The sequence below is a fragment of the Miscanthus floridulus genome, chromosome 1, assembly GCF_019320115.1.
Source record: "Miscanthus floridulus cultivar M001 chromosome 1, ASM1932011v1, whole genome shotgun sequence".
NCBI lineage: Eukaryota > Viridiplantae > Streptophyta > Magnoliopsida > Poales > Poaceae > Miscanthus > Miscanthus floridulus.
Genome location: NC_089580.1, coordinates 58,289,824 through 58,308,047, shown reverse-complemented (window position 1 = coordinate 58,308,047; position 18,224 = coordinate 58,289,824).

The following is an 18,224-nucleotide window of genomic DNA, read 5'->3' as shown; positions in this document are numbered from 1 at the left end:
TAAGCCCCGTTGATCACGGGACACAGCCTGTTACACCCACACATACCCATACCATATCCCTACTCTGTCTCTATTTTTCCTTTCATCATTTTATTATGAGAGTAATAATAATCTCCTATTGTGAGCAACGGTAGGTTACTCACACTATCGATGTCCTAAGCATAGCATCTACTCAAACCTGCACTAGTAAGACTCTTAGGACAGGTATATCTATGCATGTGGTTTCCATAAAATTTCTATAACGTAAATGCACATAACATATACAAATAGTGATTATAAAAAATAAGGGGTTATGCACCGGGGCTTACCTTGGGCAGACGCGGTGTCAGCTGAGTTAGTCAGTGGCGGCTCTAGGACCTCCTCCTGCACGAGAATCTCCTCCTTGTACTCCTCAACGATCTCCTCGAACTCGTAATCGCCGGTGGTCACGATATCCGCCAACTCGTTCTCTACATGCATGCGATGATGATGCAACACTTAGCATTTAGGCAACAACTCTTAAACTAAGAATACACATACTAAGCTACTAAGTTAGCTCTAATGACTAAGGTACTAAGTAACTATCATCTTTACCAAGCAAAGTGTTGGGTTCAACTAATAAACACCTAGCTTTACAAATTAAGGATATATCTTTATTTCTACTAATGATTTAATGTATATTTGAAACAAAGAGCATTTAACTACCCTAATGATTAGTCTATTCTAAAGCTACAAAAATTACAGTGAACACATAATGATACAATGAAGGTACTATAAAAATTTTAGGACTAAAGCTATCACCAATTTTATCATAAAAATTCCTACAATAATTATCCTAACAGTATTAAATATTTTCAAATGATTTAATAGCTCCTAGTATCAACATGTATATATATGAATTAAATACACTAACAGATAGAGCACAATTTTAGGAACCTGACAAAATTTGTTTTACAAGTTTTGGACACCTACATGATTTTATATGATTTACCAATGATCAGCTCAAAAATGAAATTAGAAAACTATTTCTAATTCCTTAGGAAAAGAAAAACCAAATCTCCCATGCGACGTGTGGCCCACATGCACGGCCCGCAGGCGCAGCCCACACGAGGCGGCCCATGGTAGGGGAGTCCTGCGCGTGTTGATGACTTTGCAAAAGAGGCCTCAAACTCCTCCCAAATTATAATTAAGTACTAACACTATTTTCTTCTCTCTTAAACCTTCTTACTTAACCACCTGGCCTTTCCCTAATTTACCCGCACGCACCCCTCGGTGGCTCAGTGCACGGTGGCACAGCGGGTGATGACACGGCGTGGCCGTGCCGGCCACCAGAGGCTCGCGCTGGCCCGTCGGTCGGGCTGACCTTCAACTACAGTCCAATCACCTACACCAAGCAGCAACGTGGGGCGACGGGACGCGCTGGAGCGAGCTGCAGCGACGCACAGCTGTCCACGGCGGCGGCGCAGCTGCCCCAGCAATCTAGAGCACCTAAGAACCTAACTGGCTAGCAAGGGGGCATCAGTAGACCACAATGGACCTAGCTGAGGTGACAGTTGGGGTGGAGGATGGCAGAGGGACGGTCAAGCCATGCGGCCATGTGCGGCCAAGCCGTGCGGCGGCGCACCGTGGTGGTGCGATCGTGTCAGCAGCGACGGGGAGGCGGTAGCGGTTCCACTAGCATGCGCAAGGTGGAGAGGGAGGCAAGGTGAAGCCAGTGGTGCAGGTGAATTGGCTCGGGAGGGACGGTAGGAGAGTTGCCCACATCTATGGACGGACACAGCCTTATCGGCACGGCGGTGGGAAAACTCCAAAATTGGAGCTCGATAGTGCCTTCTTCAAAGTTGGGTGGGGTCGAGCGGTGAGGGCACCTGATGTGAAGATGTGGGTACGCTGAATTGAATGGAGGTGAACACTCTGTGGCCCATTGATGGCGTGGCTTGATGGCGGCAGTAGAGAGAGAGACGGGGCAGCAAGTGGGCTCATCTCGGTCTCGCCTTGGCAGGACGTGGTCAGCGTGATCATGGAGGCACGCGCGCAGACGCTTCGAACAAGCGCGCGTGTCCCCGAACGGCATGGCCCGCGCGGCCGCAGAGCCATAAATGACAAGGCGACCGTGAGCTCGGCCACATGCATGCGGCAGTGGTGGCCTCAAACTAGGTCAACAGCGACGGTGATGCGATGACACCGGCAGTGGCTGTGTTGCGGTGCAGGGCGGGTAGGCAGGGCGGCAGCGCGGCGGGGCCGGCAGCAGCACCGCTTAGCTGCGCAAGCAGCAGCAACATCTCCACGCGCTAGAGGCTAGTGGCGGCTAGGCCATAGCTAGGTCAGAGCAGCCGGACACGCGCGGCAGCGCGCGTGCACGTAGAGCGAGCAGGCGTGGCGACGTCACGCCCCCGAGGCGTGGTTATCGCGCTCACCTGGTGAACTAGCCCAAGAACATGTTGTGCATGAAATTTAAAGCGCCTATAACAACTAAACGGTTGCTTCTGAACCTAAACCATCTTCTTAACCCGATTTCGCAAAATAAATTGTCAAACATGACATTTTCTAGCTGTCTATACACTTAAAAATCTTCTAAGTCTATGAGCTGAATTTGATTCCAAGTTACATTTCTAGGCTATTAGAAATGTTATTTTTCTACAACAAATATTTGCTTGCCATCTGCAAAGTTCATATTCTAAACTTTATTTAAGCACGGCACATATGTTCTATAGTGTTTTTGTTCAATAAAAATTAGTTTTAAACCCTACTTGATATACATGAGCTATTGAATCAACTTTCATTTAACATTTTTATTTCTCATTTTAGGTTACAAGAAATTAATCTACACACTCCGTCACATACATTATCACATAAACATGATGCTCATGACATGGTTTAGTAATTTGTTTAGGGCGTAACACCGAGGGTGTTATAGCTCTCCCCCTTAAACAAAATGTGTGTGCCTAGTGTGGGAAAAGGGATAAGAAATAAACTTTTACTTAACCCATTATCTTGATACTTCGGGGAGAAGATGAGGATAATGCTCTAGAATATAACTCTCCTGTTCCCAAGTTGCTTCGTCCTCCGAATGATTCTGCCACTGGACTTTATAACATTTCACCACTTTGTTCCTAGTGACTCTTTCTTTTTCATCCAAGATTTTGATAGGATTCTCAATATAAGAAAGATTAGGTTGGAGAGAGAGTCCTTCAATTTCTACTACTTCATCGGAAACTCGCAAACACTTTTTCAGCTGGGAGACGTAGAAAACATTATGGACTGCCGACAAAATATCTGGGAGCTTCACTTTTTCAGCGCTAGCTCGTTTGGTCGAGCGCTCCAGGTGAGAGCGACGCCACTCGGGCTCGAACCCGGCGCCCACCTCCTTTCTTACGAGTATCCGGGAGACTCCCCCGTGTTTTCAAAAAAAAAGTGCACAGTGTAACATTTGGAAGAGGGATGGAGTGATGTTTACAGCCCACACCCCAACTAGCTGTTCTCTAGGTCACGTCGGAACTTCTGACATGAAACAGGATTGCTTTCGACACTTTTCAACGAGGAACAGTATAGACTTTTGCGTAACAACGTCGGAACTTCCGACGTATCGGAAGCCAAAACCATCTTCATGGAACTCCAGTCTAGGTTGTGTAGGAACTATGCCCACAGGTACACATGTTGTGTTTAAGTGTCTCTCAATTAATTTAGTTTATTTTGAGCACTTTATCTTTCCCCGATCAACGAGATTTGTATCCCTATTATTTATAGTGTGACGTTTCCTAAACTTAATGTCAAAATATAAAATGAATTTGAATTGCCATTGAGTCGATCTCCGCTTTTCAACAATAATTGAGGGGTCTCATTTGACTTTCAATCTTTGAATGGGGACTAACACCTGCATATCATCCTTAAGAATATGGTGAGTCCCTAAATTGCTTTTTTGTCATTAAATCATCAAAACACACGTAGGAGGCCAACTGCACTTACAATGATACAGTATCATTCATGCATTATCCGAGTTCATCTTTACTTCTGTTTTTCCCTGCCTGGTGCTTTGCTCCCCCTAACCCTCGGCACAGAGTCTTAGCGGGAGAAGCGTAACTCAAGTACTCAACAACGTTAAAATGAACTATACTTTAAACAAAAAAAAAGTAGTTAGATATAGAAATATGCAACCGACTGTTTGAGCAGCTGCTTATGTCACGTGAAGTGAAGCTAAACGATAGACGGCGGCCAATTCGGAGAAAAAAATAATAAGAGAGGAAACATTCCTTTTGCTCAAGATCAGTGTCAGAACAAGGCTGCATTGCCTAAGGGCGTCCCCAATGGTTTCAAATAGCTAGTTTAGAAAGAATACTATTGGCTATCGAGAAGAGAGATCAAATAGCTAGTGACTTCCAAATAGCTAGTCTAGCACAATCTTTAAGAAACAACTCTCTCACAGCTCACGTAACTCTCTGCTACAATGTTTTTTTATTGTTTCTAAACTCTATCTAGCTAGCTATTTGCAAGTTGACATTGAGGACGCCCTAACCATATTATAGTGAAAATTAATAATTGTTTATAACGAGCCTGTAAAAGGACTAAACAAGCGTATAGTATATATGTATGCAGAGCACGGATGCATGAGCTCAGCAAAAAAAAAGAGTTACATATTGGAAACTAGCTAGCATATTTTTGAATGGTGGATTGTCCTATACTCCTCTCAGCCTATTTCACCAAACCGATTTCTAGGAAACTTGAATTTTTTTTAACCATGACCAATCCAGTAAGTTTGAGACGATCAGTACACCGAAAGTTCATTTCTAAGGTTTTTTGACTTGTTTTCAGTAAATCGATTAACAGACCTTGCCCGCCTCACAACCTAGGATTTGAATCCATGACCTTTAACTTCACATGAGAGTTTTCACTACCACTACACTATATAGTCCCTTGTCAATTAATATAATATTATATTCTTTTGTATTATAACATTTACTAATTTTATATTGAATATGGCGACCACAAAATGACCTTAAATAAAAAATTTCAATTACAAAGTTTTAGATCTTGTCGAGTGCCAAATTTCAATTACTCCATCTAATATTTTTTTAAAATTTAAAAATTTGAATATAAAAATCCGAGAATTTAAAATGAATATTTGAAACTATAATTGACTTTAAATAAAAAACTTGTCAACTTCAAAATTGTAGATCACATCGATAGCTGGAACTTTGGTACTGAACATGTAAACATTTGAGGTCGTGTGGAAATTCTTAAATTTTAATATTAATATGTGAATTTAAAACACATATTTGATGATCTAAATGAATTTAAAGACAAAATTTGTCAACAAAGTTATAGATCACATTGAGAACTACAACTTTGGTGTAGACTATGTTAACTTCCGAGGTTGTTTAAAAATTGTAAATTTGAAAATACTAACTCTGATAATTTAAAATGATTTTTTAGACTTTGAACAGTTTTAAATAAAAAAATCAACTACAAAGTTGTAGATCACATCGAGCTCAACAATTTTGATAAGATTTATCTTCGTATGGCTTCATATAAAAAGTTATGAATTGTTTTTTAGACAACTATTTTTAGATTGAACCTTTGAAGAACATCTATTAATTAATTTATCGATGCGACATTCTATGAGACCTGTCTCTGAAAATAGGTATTTATAGACGCATGATTTGCACAGAGCATGTCTTTCATTTTCGGAGGTGGCGCCTAAAATGTTTTTTTTTTATGAAATCGGGAGGGGCAGGTCCCTACTAGAAATTAAATTAAAATGTTAAGAAAAACGTTAGGGAGTTAATTAAAGGTTGTATCTGTTAAGGGCCTCTTTATGATGCAGAAAATTTTCCTGGTCAGTGTTTTCCATGTAAAATTGAACGGATTCATCTAAGAAATACCTGTGTTGTAAACATACCTAAAATCTCTTTCGGTATTGGTTCTCGCCGTGACCATGAAAAAAGTTCATTTTTCTATCATATTCATTTCTGGAGCTGGATACGCGGTACCGTACGTGTCGGCTATGTGTACGTACTACGTAGGGCCAGTTTAGTTTCCAAAATTTTGCCAAAATTTTTAAGATTCTCTGTCACATCGAATCTTTAGACGCATGCATGAAGCATTAAATATAAATAAAAAATAAAACTAATTACACAGTTTAGACGAAATCCACCAGACGAATCTTTTAAGCCTCATTAAACTATGATTGGACACTAATTATCAAATAATAACAAAAACCGCTGTAGTAACATTTTGTTAAATTTTTTGGCATCTAAACAAGGCCGTAGCATACCTCAATTTGTGTTATGCATTCTGTGAAAACGAGAAACCTTAGGCCGTGTGGCAGTGACTGATGTGCACGAAGTCAATTTCTGCAGTAGCAGTCAGATACAGCGCCAATTGATGGAGGCCGAGAACAATCCTCACAGTGCTAGGCTATTGCAGCGTACTCCCTCCGTCCTATGTTAAGTGTCGTTAAGACACAGGCACAGCCACCAAGAACGAAGTAAAAAGACAAGAATACCCCTACTAGCACAACGTTCTCTCTCTTGCCCCTCCTCCATCTCTGTCCAGATCTAGCTGCTGTCCGACCTCCCCGCCTCCAGTGCCCGACCATGAGTACTCCACTAGCGCTGCACCTCCTCCTCGGCTTGTTTCTGACGCAGAGGAGCCGCGCCCCAGCATGGAGGCAGAGGAGCCACACTGGCCCCGCCCCCGCGTGGAGGCAGAGGAGCTGCACCGGCATGGAGGTAGAGGAGCCGCGCGGCCCGCTTCATTTCGGACGCAGGGCCACGTGCTCCGCTACGGCTTGACGCTGGAGCGCACCCTCCACCTCCGCCGTCACGCCGTCGTTGGAGAAGAGGAAGGGGCGGAGGAGCAGGAGAAGATGAACGCCACTGGTCGAGGGGAAGAAGATGAGCGCCACCGGGACGAGTACCAGGAATCGATATCTCTGTCCCGTCCTCATCTCCGGTGGACGCTCGGTGGCGCGGCGGACCTTGGCGGGGCGGCACCTCTACATCGATGCTGGTCGCTAGATCCGCCTCTCCTCGACGCCAGTCGCCAGATCCACCTCTGTCTGGGGACTAGTCAAGTCAGGGAGGGAAGCGCGAGACGAGGTGGAAGGTCTGGACGGAGATGAAGAAGACCTTGGCGGGGGATGTTGGTGTGGAGACTACTTCCTCGGTCCCATATTAAGATTGTCTTCAACGAGAGAAAGCAAACCCAAAATACGTTACGCACAGTTGCGAAGCGCGAGACGAGGTGGAAGGTCTGGACGGAGATGAAGAAGACCTTGGCGGGGGATGTTGGTGTGGAGACTACTTCCTCGGTCCCATATTACTTCAACGAGAGAAAGCAAACCCAAAATACGTTACGCACAGTTACTTTGCCTACCAAAAACAGCCTCCAACGACTGATCTAGACAGATGACCCATTTTAGCTATCGACCCAAGCGATACGCAAAAATGCATGCCCTCTCTCCTCGGACGCAAATCTCGTCCGCGCTCGCTCGCGTCGGCACTGCTCGCCAACGGCGGCAGCGCCGCCGCGCTCGCGCCAACCCCACTCGCCCGCGCTCGGGCGCCGCGTGCGCTCGTCTGGCGTCCACGTCGGGGATCCGCATGACCTCACGCGCGGCGTCGGCGGACGAGGCCACCACGACGCGGAGCTCGCCGAGGCCACCACGACTGAACCTGCTATTGCTCTTCCATCTCCATTGCCCCTACTGCTCGTCCTCGTGGCGCACGCAGGGCACTGGTGACGCAGCCGTAGTGCCGCCGCAGGTGCCTCGTGATGCAGCCGTCGTGTACCAGCCCAGACAAGCACGGGACCAAGCTATGCATCTCCTTCGGCAGCTAACGTGCACGGGACCAAGCAGGAGCGCGCGAGGACGAAGCACCGGTGCCACGGGGCCGCGCCGGCGCGACCAAGATGGCCGGACGCGGACGGCCGCAACTGTGGGGCCACGTCGCGCCCCAGCGGCGTTGCTACGGCGCCGCTGCAGGAGCGTGCGAGGGTGAAGGCACCGCTGTTGCGGGGCCGCGCGACCACGGCCGAGACAGGCGGAGGCGGACCGGTGCTACTGAGGGGCCACGCGCGGCCCGACAGCGTTGCCGAGGTACGGCTTAGCGGCGCCTTGCGGGGCCGCGCCGCGTGGCCAGCGGAGGGCGCAGGTGCGGCGTTCCAGCTGTGGCGGCGTCGTAGCCGGTGGAGACCGCCGAATGGTGGAGGCTGAGGAGTGGGATGGGGGCGAGCAGAGGAATCAAGAGGAGGAAAAGGTAGCAGCTGTAGTGAAGTGGGAGCTCGGATATTTTTACGGATGTAGGGATTTGGGGCTCCTCTGTTGGAGAGTGAAGCTACGGGGATGTAACCTTTTTTACTGTGTATTACTCAAACCATGAAATAGGTCTCAGATATGAGTTACGTTGTTGGAGTCAGTCTAAGTGTCGTTCTAGACACAGACACAACCACCAAGAATAAAGTAAAAAGACTAGAATGCCCCTACTAGCACAACGTTCTCTCACTTGCCCTCCCCCATCTCCATCCAGATCTAGCTGTTGTCCGACCTCCCCGCCTCTAGGGCCTCTTTCTCTCACTTGCCCTCCTCCATCTCCATCCAGATCTAGCTGTTGTCTGACCTCCCCACCTCTAGGGCATGTTTGGATGGAAGCCTAGAGTACTTGCCTAGCAAAAAACGTTGCCTGGAAGTTGCCTAAAAATCGATGGAATCTGCCTGGCCAGGCAAGTTACAAGATAGTTTGTTTGGTTGGAAGCCTGTGCCTGGAAAGACTAATAAAAGATACAGTACATATTTAAAAACTAATAAAATGTATAATACCATATTTAAACATACACGGTTATGGTCTGAAAAAACTATTGTGAATATAAAGTGTGCTTTCTTGTCTAATAAAACTTTAATTTCTTTTGTTTAAATAATATATATGAAGACAAATAAAGGATTTAAATAAATAATAGAAAACAATAACCTACACACAAAACAGTGATATCAATGAACAGTAGCTGCACCCATTTAATATCCCGCCGGTAGGAAATTCTTTTAGCAATAACAGTAACAATTTTAAGAAATATTTGAAATAGCACAGTGCGTTAATGGATAGTTCTTCAAATATTTAATAGTAGAAGACCATCACATCGTACTTGATTGCATGCCAGGCAAACAAAGCAGCACCAGGCAACCGATTTTGCTCGCCTGGGCGTTGAAGCATTGCCTGGTGCAGGCAATGACCCAGGGTTCAATCCAAATGAGCTCCAGGCAAGCTCTAGGCCACTTGCCGGCCAGGCAAATGAGACCCAGGGCATCAACCAAACGTGCCCCTAGTGCCTGGCCATGAGTACTCCACCGGCCCTGCACCTCCTCCTCGGCTTGTTTCTAACGCAGAGGAGGAGCGCTCCGCCATGGCTTGATGCCCAGCGTGGAGGCAGAGGAGCCACGCCGGCTACTTCGTTTCTGACGTAGGGCCACGTGCTCCGCCACGGCTTGATGCTAGAGCGCACCCTCCACCTTCGCCGTCGCGCCGTCGTTGGAGAAGAGGAAGGGGCGGAGGAGCAGGAGAAGATGAGCGCCACTGGTCGAGGGGAAGAAGATGAGCGCCACCGTGACGAGTACCAGGAATCGACATCTCCGTCCTGTCCTCATCTTCGGTGGATGCTTGGTGGCGCGGCAGACCTCGCAGGGGGCCACGCGACCTTGCCTGGGCGACGCCTTTGCATCGACGTCGATCGCCAGATCCAGCTCTCCTCGGCGCCAATCGCCAAATCCACCTCTACCTGGGGACGGGTCAGGTCTAGGAGGGAAGCGCAAGGCTATAACACCCTGGCCACCGATGTCAACCCGTCGATGTGAACACTACGAGAGGCACAGATTAGGAGAGAAGACGCCGGCGAGGGAAGCTCCTGCCTTAGCTTGTTCGTGTTACTTTTACTTGTTCGATCCCGTTTGCTTACAAAGTCTAGGCATATGTATGCTGGAAAGACACTGGCCCAGGGCCCACATGACAGACACTGAGTAACAAAGCAAACAATGAAAATACATCAAGCTAATAGGAAGACGCCTCAGTGTCCCGTTGTGTCACTTGTGACACTTCCCCTGGCCAAAGATGAAGCTTGTCCCCAAGCTGAAGCATCAGGAAAACGTTGCCGCAGAACATGATAATCCTCCCATGTTGTGGTGGGTTGATGCAGACCAGTCCAGAGAACCTTGACTTGAGGAATTGTTGTATTTCCTTTCTTGACCAGACGTCTGTCAATGATCTTGTCCGATACAGCTGCTGTAGCTTCCAAGTCTATAGTGATAGGTAGTGTATCAAACACCGGAGTGTAGTCTGGCACAAATGGCTTTAGTTGTGATATGTGGAAGACTGGATGAATCATATTGCCCTCTGGTAAGTCCAATTTATAGGCAACTGAGCCCACGCGTTCCAGAACTGTATAAGGACCAAAATACTTGTATGCTAGCTTAGGAAAGGGGCGGTTGGCCACTGTAGACTGAGTGTAGGGCTGTAGTTTCAACAACACCTGATCGCCCACAGTGAAATAAGAGTCAGTGCATTTTCTATTAGCCATCAGCTTCATCCTATTCTGAACTCTTGCTAGATTTTGCTTGAGGGATTGCAAATGAAGTTCTCTGTTCTTAATGACTTCAGCTACTGATGGGCAAGTAGTTTCTGGTACTTGAGGTACTGCACCCACATTTGGTTCATACCCATAAAGAGCCTTGAAAGGGAAGCAACCTAGTGAACTGTGATAGGAGGAATTATACCACAATTCAGCTAGTGAAAGCCAAGATTTCCAGGCCTTGGGAGAGTCTTGCACTGAACATCTGAGAAACATTTCCAAACAATGATTTACTCTCTCAGTTTGTCCATCCATTTGAGGATGATAGGTTGTGTCTCTGTCACTAACAATAGAATTTGGTAAGCCATGCAACTTCACCACATTATCCAGGAATGCCTGAGCAATAGTGCTGGCAGTGTAAGGATGCTTGATAAGAATAAAATGGGCATACTTAGTCAGCCTATCCATAACTACTAAAATGACATTGTACCCATCAGCTTTTGGTAACCCCTCTATGAAATCTATAGAAACATCTCTCCAAACTCCTTCTGGCATAGGCAAGGGTTGCAACAGGCCTGCTGGATGTTGTAATGGATGTTTAGCATGTTGATAGACTGAACATTGCTTGATATAACTCTCGACATCCTATTTTATACCCTTCCAAGCAAAATGCTTCCTAAGTTTGTAGTATGTTGGTGTAATACCTGAATGGCCTCCCAAAGCACTAGAATGAAAAGCAGCAATGATCTTTGTCTATAAAGATGAATTTTGGCCAATCCAAATGTTGCCATTGTGTCTAATGAGACCCTTCTCGAGACTAAACCCATTAGCATCAGGGCTTGATACCGCTAGTTGTTTCAACAGCAGCTGAGCTTTGGGATCTATGGTGTAGGAATTCAAGACCTCTTGAATCCAAACTGGCTGAATAGTAGAAACTGCTTGAACAGCCATGAGGTGAGCTACTCTGGATAAATCATCTGCAGCCACATTTCTTTGCCTTTCTTATACACAATCTTAAAGTGGAGACCCATGAGCCTAGTCATAGCTTTTCTTTGCATTTCAGAATGTAGGTTCTGTTCATTGAGAAAGCTTAAACACTTGTGGTCTGTGAGAATTGTGAATTCTTGCCTTTGTAAGTATGGTCTCCATTTCTCAACTGCCATAATCAAGGCCAAGAACTCCTTCTCATAAATAGAAAGTGATTTGTGCTTCTCCCCAAGAGCCTTACTAAGATAAGCAATGGGTTGTCCCTGCTACATCAAAACAGCTCCAATACCATCATTACAAGCATCAGTTTCTATAGTAAATGGCTGAGTGAAATTTGGAAGACCCAATACCTGGTCATGGCTATTTTCACGTCATCAAAGGCCTTCTGAGCTGTTTCAGACCAGGAAAACTGCTTATATTGGAGCAACTGAGTAAGAGGTTTAGTAAGCAATCCATAATGTTTAACAAACCTCCTATAATATCCAGTCCTAGGAAAGCTCTCAGCTCAGTGACTATAGTAGGTATTGGCCAATGTAGCATAGCAGTTATCTTGTTTTTATCTATGGCCATACCTTTAGAAGAAATTTTGTGACCTAAATATTCTAGACTATCTTGAGCAAAAGTACATTTAGAAGATTTCAAGTACAACTGATGTTGTCTAAGGGTGGCCAAAACTTCCTCAAGATGACTAGCATGATCTTCTAAAGTGTTGCTATATATCAATATATCATCTAGGAAGACTAACACAAACTTCCTAAGAAAAGACTGAAGTATCTGATTCATGATACACTGGAAAGTGGCTGGTGCATTAGTGAGTCCAAAAGGCATCTCTTTAAACTGGTAGTGGCCGTGATGTGTCTTAAATGTTGTCTTGTGCTTATCCTCTGGGAGCATTCTTATCTGATGGTAACCAGACCTCATATCTAATTTTGTGAAGAATTTGGAACCAGCCAACTCATCCAATATCTCCTCAATTATAGGTATTGGAAATCTATTCTTTATAGTTAGGGCATTGTGTTTCCTGTAATCCAAACAAAACCTTCATGTTCCATCTTTCTTCGTGACAAGTAGGACTGGAGAAGCAAATGGACTGTGGCTGTGGCAAATTAATCTAGCTTGGAGTAACTGTTGAACCTACCTTTCTATCTCTGATTTATGGTGGGGAGAGTAATGATAGGGTTTTGAATTCACAGGAATGGAACCAGGAAGCAAAGGAATGGAGTGATCATAAGTCCTTTGTGGTGGTAATGTCTATGGGTCAGAAAAGACATCAGCATACTGTGTCAAACACTTGTTGTATAGGTGATGGAATGATAGTGGAATTGATAGGCTGGGTCTGGTGCTGTGGAATTTGGTCCACTAATACAAAGGCCCAAACATCATTGCCTTTTGTGGAATTGTAGACTTTAGTTGTAGATATGGCTATCAGCTGTAGAGGTGGTGGATTGATGCCTTGCAATTTCACTGGCCGTCCATTCACCTTGAATTCAAGAGTTTTAAGTTGCCAATGACACTACATTGGACTATGGCGCTGTAACCAATCAAAACCTAGGATAGCGTCATCGGGGTGCATATCCAGTACTATCATATCAACAACCAGTGTATGAACCTGACAATACCATTCCAATTGCTTGACCATTTTATCAGCCACTATCCATTCACCATTTGCAAGTTTTACTCTACGAGGGGACATAGGCACAGTTGGCAGGCCAACTAGTTGGGTGAACTAGGCACTTACAAAGCTATGAGAACTGCCACTGTCCAACAAAGTAAGCATAATCTTATTCTTGACCCTAGTTTTTAGTTTAATACTGTTGCTTGTATCATTGCTGGTCAATGCATTAAGGGACAATTGACAAAATTGGTCTAGTAAAGCATCCTCGATAGCTAACTGATTGAGAACATCATCAATGAGTTCTCTATCCAAGTCATTGACCACAAGAGCATTGCTGTGTGGTTTGGTTCTCTTGGAGCAAACCTCATTATGTCCTAGTTCAAATTTCTCCCCATAGGTGTAGCACAACCCATTGGCCTTTCTGTAGTCCCTCAGCTGCCTATCCCCCCATAGAGTACTAGAAACTGGGTTTGGTTTGGTCTCAGTTCTGTGTTATGTGGTTGGCTTTGTAAGAATAGGAGCCTTCTAGTACTTGTGTTTCCCTCTATCAAGCACCTTTTGCTGAATTCTTGCTATCAGAGCAGCTTTGTTTACAGTTGTGGGTACCTGGGGCTCAACCACTGTCCTAATTTCATCTTTTAGTCCACTGACATAATGGGAGGTGAAGAAAAGGTCATCATAATGATAGCTATGTATAGTGATATCAAACTACAATTGCTCAAACTTGGTGGTATAATCCTCCATAGTGCCTGACTGCTTGAGATCGATCAACTTAGTGAGAGCATTTCTATAATCATCAACTCCAAATTGTTGTTCCATAGCCAAGCAAAAGGTTAGCCAAGAGATCTTAGTATGTGTCTGTTTATAGGCCTAGTACCACTTGGCAGCATTGCCCTCTAGATGCATTGTGGCAGAAGACACCCAAAGTCTCTTAGGCATATTATAGATAGAGAAATAATTGCAGCAATTGTCAATCCATATTTTTGGATGACTGCCATCAAACTTAGGAAAAAAACATTTTAGGCATAGCATGATGAGGTACCCCTTCTCCCTTGTCAGGCTCAATTTTGGACCTGTGAGACTTGGACTGCTCAGGTTTCTTAATGCCCTTGTCCTTGGCAAACATGTTCTAGAAATGTTCTTCTTCATCGTCGTACACCAGGGAAGATGAACCATGACTGATGGATCTGTTCTCCTCTTTGAATTGCCGCAGTGTCAGTTGAGCCACTGCCTGCCCATTAGCTCGAACTTGCTGAGCAATGAACTATTGATCTGCAGAACACTTGTCAACTTTTGCGTTGTTCAACTCAATTTGAATTTTCATCTCCTGCTGGACAATACCCATATATGTCATACGATTGAACAAGAGATCAAAATGGTCCATCACCTGGTCCCATTTGGACTGGTCATCATCAGTGCTCTTAGTCATCTGATCCAATAGAATTTGTGTCTGCTTTGATGGTTTAGGATTGGAAGGCTTAGACGGAGCCATGACTGAAACCGGTGAAGCAACAGGTTTGGATCACACCTCCCCTATTGTCTGCTCCACACAATAACTAATCACCGCTGCTTGGAAGTGAGGCTCGACCGAGGAATTTTACACGGAAACAGATGCCCCGCAACCCAAGTCGACGAACACTTCCCCTCCGAACGTCGCCACACCACAATTGAACTCGTTGGCTATGGAATTTTATGCGACAACAAGCGCCTCACAACCCTCGCCACTGATTCAAGCGTGCTAGGATGAAATCGAGTGAGAGGTTTGAGAAATTCTCACAAACGGTTCACGCCACCGAACCAAATTTGTTGATGTAGTCCCCCAGTCGATAATCATACCGTAGAGGATGAAATTGCTGACGAGCTGGTTGTGATTGCGCCCGCTCGAAGTCGATTGTTGCCGAAGAGAACCCGTTGTAGTGCCGCCACACGGATGTAGGGCAGAAACTGCGCCGGATCCAGGTAGCTATGGAGGAGGTGGGGTGGGTGGATGGTAAATTGGTGGATCTCGGAATAGACGAATCCGACGCCGCTAGCTGACCCGATTCAACCAAAGAAGGGATTTACGGGACCTCTCGCCCACACCACAAGGATGCAGGGTGGAGATCAACCCACCGACAAGAATTACGAATCGAAGATCGAAGCTGAGCGGAATCGAGAAACGTGGTCGAGTATAGACTGTCTCTGATACCACTGTAACACCCGTGGCCGCCGGCGTCAAGTCGTCGACGTGAGCCCTACGAGAGGCACAGATCAGGAGAGAAGACGCCGACGAGGGAAGCTCCTACCTTAACTTGTTCGTGTTACTTTTACTTGTTCGATCCCGTTTGCTTACAAAGTCCAGGCATATGTATGCCGGAAAGACACTGGCCAGGGCCCACATGACAGACACTGAATAACAAAGCAAACAATGAAAATACGCCAAACTAATAGGAAGACGTCTCAGTGTCCCACTGTGTCACCTGTGACAGAGGCGAGGTGGAAGGGCTAGACGGAGATGAATTCCGGCTTGTTCGGCTACCCACGTTTGGCTGGCTAGCCAGTTTTTTTCCAGCCCAAGTAGGGTTTCTCTAAAAATAAAAAAAAAACTATTGCTACAGTATTTTCACATTACTACAGTGTGAAATTAATGCCAGCCGAACAGCTTCGACGACCTTGGCGGAGGATGCTGGTGTGAACACTAGAGAGGACGAGGTTGGAGGGAGCGAGCGGATTAATCGAGGAGGGAGCAGGGGCTACCAAATAGGCGTACAGGCTAAAGCGACTCTTTCTCAGGGACAAATTTTGAATCGTAGACGGACTCTGGCGTGTTTAGTTCGTAAAATAAAAAAAATTTGGAAGTCACATTAAATATTTTTGGAATATTGGAAGGATTTTTAGATACTACTAAAAAAATTAATTACATAGCTTACCTAAAAACCGCGAGACGAATTTATTAAGTCTAACTAATTTATCATTAGCGTATGTTAGTTACTGTAGCACTTATAATTAATCATAAACTAATTAGTCTTAAAATATTGGTCTAGTGATTTTTAATTAAACTATATAATTAATTTTTTTATCTATATTTAATACTCTATATATATATATATATATATATATATATATATGCCGTAAAATTGAACGAGACAGTCCCGGCTCAAAATTTTTCGGACGGAGAGGGAGTAGTCGCATCTCCTGCTGTCCGGTGAAGGTTCCGAGGCAAGTCCGAGACAGATATAGTCGATTGAGCAGTGGCCAGTGTCCTTTGAGTCAAAAGCTAGAGCAGTACGCACCGCTGCACTTGATCAGAAAAGATCACCTCCTAGGGGGCAAACAGTGTCCGTGGGGTGTGCTACGTTCTAGCTCATCAATGCTTTTCGTCGAGCGGTCTGTTTGCTGATTGGTTTCTAGGCTGGTTTAGACTAATTGGTACTGATTTATTATAAAAGAAAAATATTATTGGCTGGCTAATTTGGGCTGGCTGAAACCAACGAACGATCAGGGTGAAGAAAACCTACATCAAAATCCGAGGGGCCAATAGTAGTCGGCCACACAATATAACTTATTATATGATTAATTCAAGTACTAATTTACAAGATTATTATCAATTTTAAGTGATTTATTATAACATTATAGTAAACATCATCGAGTCATAAATATGTATATAAACATAGCAGCTCCAAATTACCTTTTAAAACCATGATGTGTATGTACATACTCAGCCAGTTATATTCCTTGTGGTGAAGCTTAATCATCTAGTTTTAAGTTCTCAACTAGACACGAATGTCATCGATGCACCTGTGGTGAATCTGGTAATTTGATATCTACAGATGCACTCTTTAATTTCAAGTATATATACCGTGATTTAAATTGCTAAATGAAATAGCTTCTTGTATAGTTCGCTATAGTTTTTTTTTATAGCTTTTAGCGGATGCAGCCATCAAATGTTATAGTCAACTATTTAAAACATTGATATACATACAAAAGAAAAAAAAATCTTACTTATTAGATACTATTAGGTTGATCTAGCCTTCAGATCTAGTTTTGACTTCGGAACCGTGGGATATCTCGTATAACCAACTTGCAAAGATTTCATGTTAAAAAAAATTTAGGCCCCTTTGGAATGGAGGAAATTTTCCTATTTCATGTGTTTTTTCTACCTATGAAAATGAATGGATTCCTGTAAAGTTTCAGTATAATTCATGTGAAATGCTTGCTTTCCAAATAAAGGTCCCTTAGTAGCATATAGGTTTGAGGAAAAGTTTTCATGTTTGGAACGAAGCCTTGAATTATATTGTACACACTTGATTCTCGCAAGTTTTTTTTAAAAGGTCAGCATGGGAGTCCCCTACCTATATTTTTTATTTTCATTAATGAAAGAATGTACAAAGGAACCACAAATACAGAGAGAGAAAAGGGAGAAAAGAGCAACAACAGCAAAAACTACTACTAATACAACATGGCAGCCAGGCCCAAATAAAAAGAATGACAGCATCAGGAGTAACTGTCTCGCCAAATGGACAAGGGACCCTTTTGCTGCTTTGGCCTTGATACACACCAGGCTAAGCTCCACCTTGAAAAGCCTTTTCCAGGTTGACAGATTGCAGTTTCCATTGTCAAAAATAATGTTGTTCCTAGTTTTCCATATGATCCAACAAGCTGTTATCATAATCTCCCTGAAGATAGAGTGACCAAAGACTATCCTGGCTTCGATGACCATGTCCAATGGTTCCAAGTTTGTATTCCAATAAATATGTAAAGTATTCCAACAATCTTGGCTAAAGGGGCATGCAAAGAAAAGATGTTCAAGAGTGAAAACTCTAGTTTGGTTTTGGTGAATTTATGAAACCCTAAGTGCTAACCTAGTTTATTAAAGTAATTATGAGATATGTAGCACTACTCCAAGTGATGAAGCAATGGTGAAAATCATGATGATTGTGAAGGCATGGTGATGATCAAATACTAGGACTTGGAAAAGAAGAAAGAGAAAAACAAAATGCTCAAGGCAAAGATGAAACTTGATATGAGTTTTTTTTTGTTTTGGTGATCGAGACACTAAGCGAGTGTGATCACATTTAGTATTGATAGCCGTACTATTAAGAGGGGTGAA